Genomic DNA, 6406 nt, shown 5'->3' with positions numbered 1-6406 from the left:
CTCTCTCTCTCTCTCTCTCTCTCTCTCTCTCTCTCTCTCTCTCTCTCTCTCTCTCGTCTGCAATTTAGTTTCTCTTTTCTTTACGTTCTTCTCTCATCTAACTTCTTCTCTCTCTCTCTCTTCTCTCTCTCCTCTCTCTCTCTCTCTCTCTCTCTCTCTCTCTCTCTCTCTCTCTCTCTCTCTCTCTCTCTCTCTCTCTCTCTCTCTCTCTCTTCTCACTACCTTAACATTTTCAACCCGGATTCAAGATCTCTCTCTCTCTCTCTCTCTCTCTCTCTCTCTCTCTCTCTCTCTCTCTCTCTCTCTCTCTCTCTCTCTCTCTCTCTCTCTCTCTCTGTGTGTGTGTGTGTGTGTGTGTGTGTGTGTGTGTGTGTGTGTGTGTGTGTGTGTGAGCATGACGTAAAACGGTGCTACACGGCCGCAGATTTCTCAAATTGAATTATCCGCGTCATGGGAGAGAGAGAGAGAGAGAGAGAGAGAGAGAGAGAGAGAGAGAGAGAGAGAGAGAGAGAGAGAGAGAGAGAGAGAGAGAGAGAGAGAGAGAGAGAGAGAGAGAGAGAGAGAGAGAGAATCATTTCCTTGGATGATTGGACTTGGCAGGAATGGAAGGGAAGGAGAGGATGGCAAGATGAGTGTGAGTGGAGAGGGTGGGTGAGTGGATCAAGTGAGTGGAATGAACCGGGTGGAGTCGAGGATGACCAATAATAATCACGGGGTGGGTGGGAGAGACGCGTGAGCAGTGACTCAGCAAGGAGGAGGGGAGGAAGAGGAGGAAAAGGAGGAGGAGGAGGAGGAGGAGGAGTGCGAAGAAAGAAAGAAAGGAGGGCAACTTTCTGCTTTACCTCCACCAGTATTGTTCCCGCTGAGCTGAAGCGTGTTGTTGTTGTTTTTTTTTGTTGTTGCTGTTGTTGTTATTGTTTGTAAGATAAAGATGAAAATGAAGATTTAGATTTATTGATTTCTTTGTCTAAAACATCAATGACACTATCACTGGGAGTGAAATTCAGGATTTATAGGTCATCGGTTGTCGGTCAATAAGTTAATCGAATGTTATCGTTATCGACTTATCAGTCATGAAGATAAATTTTCCTTTATCGCCCCTAGTTATGCATCGAGTCGAGTTTTAATACATACATAGTTTATATATATATATATATATATATATATATATATATATATATATATATATATATATATATATATATATATATATATATATAAGATTGAAATGAAGTGTGATGAGTCAGTGTATCCAGATGTGGTGAACATGTAAAGCCAATTACCTCCTTCACGGCAGCCTGCTGGAGCAATCACTGACACGCTTTCTTCATTAATTCCTTCTTTCTCATGATGGGACTGGATTTTATGATAATTATTACCTTTTGGTAGTTGCGGGATAAAACAAAACGCACTGATTTGAAATTAATGTTAATCAAACTAGGCAACAGAAAACAACAAAATAAGATCTCCGAGTTGTGAATATATGACAAAAGCAAGTCATCACAGCATTCATATACATCTAGATTTTGCACAGTTCATTCGATTCAGCCTCCAGTGAATGGCCGATGTAACACTGGATCATATGGTATATACAAACAGAGAGACAGGTGCTACAGTCATGACCTGAAGTCCTTTTCTTCATCATTTTATAAGAAATCATCTGACCTGCTTGAAACCTATTGGTCATCTGGCTTTGTAAGAAAGATGTCGACATAAGAAGAATTTTTTGAGGGAAAACAAAATATAATGTCAGTAAATGTGGCGCATGAGGAGGAAGGAGGAAGCATATTGAACAAAAAACGTAGACAACATCCAAGCCTCAAATTAGAATTGTGATGGAGGTTTCCTATACGAAGTTGAAGGGCAATAACTAAGAAGCAAGTTCCTCCATTTCGAATCTCGAATACAAGAAGGAGTCATCGTCATTATTAGTTAGTATAAATCTACGAGAAGAAAATGATATACCTGTCGGTTAGTGATGCATTCTATTAATTTGTTGCCTTGCATTACGAGATATATATATATTTTTTCTGTAAATACTTTGTTCGTTGTCTTAAAATTACAGTTATTATATTCATCTTTACTCCGCCACATAAATCATTTTCCTAATCTTACAGAAACCACGACGTCATCCTGCTATTTCACTTGGAATTGCACTTTCTCGGTTTTCTTCTTACCTCATATTTATCACACTTCTCATTCTTCCTTTTATTCCAGAACCTACCACATTTTCCTTTTACGTCTTATGCTATTATACTTTCTTTCTTTTCGTTCTTTCACTAAGCAGTTTTAGCTTCTTCCTCTCCGGGGCACAATTGCGTTTTTTTCATTGTTCCTATATCTATAACATTAATTTACTCATATTTGAAATAAATTTATTCAGTACATCGGAAACTGTTTGATTTTTTTTTATCCTCCATTGATTTTTTCCACAGAACTCTCGCAAGGTATTTTCTCGTTGCCTTGACGTTTTAGTTCATGTATTCCGTGATTTACATATCCTGAGTATAATACTAACGTTTCCAGTAAAAATCATTAAGTTAATGTAATTTTCGAATAGTTAAGACGGTTTTTTTTTGTAGTAAATAGATACATGGATATAAACTAATCATAATGACAAAAGTGTTCAAGAATGAAAGATTGGAAAAATCAACATATTTCATTCACTGCTATACACAATTTCGGAACGTCATACCTTCTTAATGTTATTCAAAATGAAGACAAATATGGACATAAATATAGAAGACAAACTTGACATTATTTTCAGCCAAATGACCATAAAAAAAGTTCTCCTTAAACTTAATAAAATATCATCATCGTATTCAAAATATAATAGACTGATGCTGTGGTAATGAAAGGGTTAAGAGCTTCCAACCCTCCATCCCGCCAGCCAGCAACTCAGGTCTTCCCGGCATCCCAGGACAAGAAACCTCCCCGTCCCTCAGCGCTCATTTGGGAAAAGAATTATAATCCTCGCAGCTTCCTCGGCGCAGAACCTGTTAGCGGGAACCTCTGGAGCGTTACCTGGCTGACTGTCCATCACGCCGCCTCGTCGCCTTACGTTCGGTGAATTCTAAACTGGAGGCGTTGTTAATTTCTGTACTCGCCTTCTGTACCAGGCCGACTTTTCATATTCATTCTGGTTACTATTTGGTGATTTTATACAACTTCAGAAACTTACATGGGGATTAAAATAGTGAAGACTCTGGCCATTAATCTACGTATCTCCATAGACCCTTCTTAACGTCAATAAAATCGTATAATCGTACCCAAACCTCAAGGCAAAAAATGTGTCCCAGTAATGAAGTAATGTTATGATAGTGCAAGTTTCTTATCTGCGTCTTGCTCCTTATCAGATTTCTTTGGGCATTTTCCTTAAGTTTCTTTCATGCTACCGATAATGGTCTTTTTATGTTGCCGCTATTACTATTATTCTTGATATTACTGCTGCTTCTGCTTCTGCTGCGAGTCATAACATTATTAATGACTTCAGCTGTGCACCAAGTTACAGTGTCTATCCCTGCTTCACCTTGTCTAATGCAATCCACCTTTTAATGACCTATTCCTTTCCCAATAAAACGTTAGTACTTCACGACCTAATACCAACATTATCACCATTAACCCCTTCAGCACCATGACATGTTTCCATATTTATTCTGGTTACTATTTGGAGATTTTGTACAGCTTCAGAAACTTATGTGGGGATTAAAATAGTGAAGACTGGCCATTAATCATCTGACCTTCATAGACCCTTCCTAATGTCAATAAAACCGTCTAATCAAACACAAAACTCACGGTAAAAATGCGTTCTAGTACTGAAAGGGTTAATTACTAATCGTTACCCATTTTCTCCATCTAATGTCACGTTTTCCATTTGTAAAGTTACTGCGTTGACTCGTGCGCTTTACTGTACGAACTTTTCCTGACGGTTGTGTATTTTACCTTCTGTTGTGTGGCACGTCGCTGGTTCACCTCCTGTTTCTCCTCTTCCTCTTCTTTCTCGATTCTCTGCGGCACTTCTTCCCTCCGGCCACGTTCTCTTATTACTATTCTTCTGGCACACACCACGCTTATTGAGGCACAGCGGTTTCCAGCGGTTCACAGCTTCACCCGGACACAATAAACTTCGTCGCCAAGTTTCTACACTAAGCTTCACGGCAACGGTTCGGTCGTGAGGCTCGTGGGGTTCATTTTGTTACTCGAGTTGCGCCTCGGATAATTTTCGTGTGTTCGCTCACTCGCCTATTTTCTTTCTTCATCATTCCCTTCTCCGTCTCGTCAAATTGAGTGATTATATTTTATGATAGCTTAATTAACTTCATCTACCTCCATGTTGTTTTTTTTCTCTCTTTTTTCGATGTATCTTTGTCGTGTGTGTGTGTGTGTGTGTGTGTGTGTGTGTGTGTGTGTGTGTGTGTGCGCGCGCGCGCGAGGTCTGGAAACATGGCCAACGTGTGGGAATGTACAGACTGAAGCAAGGCCTTAACACCAGCCAAAGCCTCCAGCTCAGCCTACCAACACTGCCTGTACAGGAGGAGGAGGAGGAGGAGGAGGAGGAGGAGGAGGAGGAGAAGGAGGAAGAGGAAAAGGAGGAACCTCACCACACACGGCTCAGTCCACGCTTAGAGAATCGGGCGCTGGAAAATCAACACTGGAAACAAAAAAAAAAAAAAAAAAAAATCACGCTCAGACGACCTTAGTTCCCCACAACGTCAGGACATTCATTAGGGCGCAGCGAAGGTTGGTCGATAGAAGAGGACACTCGATTGAAAACGTCTGATAAATAATTTCTTTCCACCTTTATAATAAAATGTGCAAAACCTAAATGCGAGAGAGAGATATGAAATTAAGGGCCTTCCTTTATTTTCTGCCGAGTTTTAAAGGCTCGTCCCCGTGAAATGTTTATAATGTACGAGGAGGAGGAAGGGGAGGAGGAGGGAGGAACGAAGACGTGAGCGTGGCAATAGGAAGGAGAGGAGGAGGAGGAAGAGGAAGAGGAAGAGTATACGTAGAGACTGATCCGCCACCCTGGAGAGGAGGAGAGGGAGGAGGAGGAGGAAAAAGAAGGAGGAGGAGGAGGAGGAGGAGAAGGAGGAGGAGGAGGAGGAGGAAAGACGTGAGGTGGGACAGTGCTTTCTCTCCAGCCTTGTGCTAGGGCGGTGACGTGCCCCCAAGGCCAGCGTGGTGCATTGCTGGGCTGGCAGAGGCTTTGTCGGCTCTTATTGTTATTTTGGGCAACAATGAGAACAATTTATCTTGTACGTGTGTGTATGTATATCTGTGTGTGTGTGTGTGTGTGTGTGTGTGTGTGTGTGTGTGTGTGTGTAAGTATGCTCTCATCTCGAAGGCATCCAATGAACTGCAAGTATTCGCCCGCGGCCCAAACACAGACATAATGTGTATTTTATGTACATAGCAGCGCGTAGAGAACGGCGCTGTATACATGAATATTAACGTTCCCCTGAATCGAGTTTATGGATTGAGCCTAAGAAGAATGAAGGTCGTGAAAGAAAACGGAGGAAGCCAGACAGGATGCGATACCGAGGAGGAAGGTAAAGTTTTGTTAGTGTTAGTTGTGTTCAGTTAACGTTCTCTCTCCAGACCTGACGTTAATGGTAAAGTCCCGAGGCAGTGGGTGTTGTTCAGATGGAAACTTCACATGCCCTTAGGTTCCCCGGGTCTTCACTCGTGCTGGTAAAGAGACGAGGTATAGCGGCTTCTCAAAAAGTCCTAAGTTTTTAAAAAGTTAATTAGCTGCACCGAAGTTCTCGGATGCGGCAAGTGTGTGTGTGTGTGTGTGTGTGTGTGTGTGTGTGTGTGTGTGTGTGTGTATGTCTCGTGCACATGTCCACCTGTTCCCCGCTTACCTGCATGGCTGTCTCTTACACCTGGATTTCTGTCACTCACTTATACTTCTTCCTGTCGGTTTCCATTCTTCCCTCTTCCTTCCCCTTCCCTGCCTCTCTCTCTCTCTCTCTCTCTCTCTCTCTCTCTCTCTCCGTCTTTCGCTGATCTAATATTTCTTGCATTCACAGTGGAACCCGCCCATCCATGTCTGTTTGAGTTGGACATTAAACATTCAGACATTAGAATTGAAAAGTACGAGTTGACCATCAAAGTCATGATTACATACAGTATATAAATATGTTCCCCATTCCACGTGAAATGGTATAATCAAATCACTTTTCATGTGTATTGCTGGACCAACTTCATTAATAATCTAATGATGTAACACACACACACACACACACACACACACACACACACACACACACACACACACACACACACACATTCTGCTGGTGTAGGTGATGAGAACGATGTTGTTCTGAAGCTGTAAAAAATCACCAACTAGCAAGCAGAATGAATATGGAAACACCTCGTGGTACTCAAGGGGTTAATGAAT

At 41.7% G+C, this 6406-nt stretch overlaps 1 long non-coding RNA gene across 3 annotated transcripts in view; it reads right to left on the bottom strand.

Moving 5' to 3' along the window:
- The window catches only part of LOC123513010, a 61172-nt gene extending 56834 nt beyond the window's left edge, over nt 1–4338 (bottom strand). For all 3 annotated transcript variants that reach the window (XR_006677240.1, XR_006677238.1, XR_006677239.1), the window contains exon 1: nt 3943–4338. This is a non-coding gene — a long non-coding RNA (uncharacterized LOC123513010). The remainder of the gene's footprint in view (nt 1–3942) is intronic.
- Nucleotides 4339–6406: the final 2068 nt, after the last annotated feature.

The sequence above is a fragment of the Portunus trituberculatus genome, chromosome 35, assembly GCF_017591435.1.
Source record: "Portunus trituberculatus isolate SZX2019 chromosome 35, ASM1759143v1, whole genome shotgun sequence".
Classification (NCBI taxonomy): domain Eukaryota; kingdom Metazoa; phylum Arthropoda; class Malacostraca; order Decapoda; family Portunidae; genus Portunus; species Portunus trituberculatus.
Note: the sequence above shows the minus strand (reverse complement) of the source record. Positions and strands in the feature narration are given on the sequence as shown.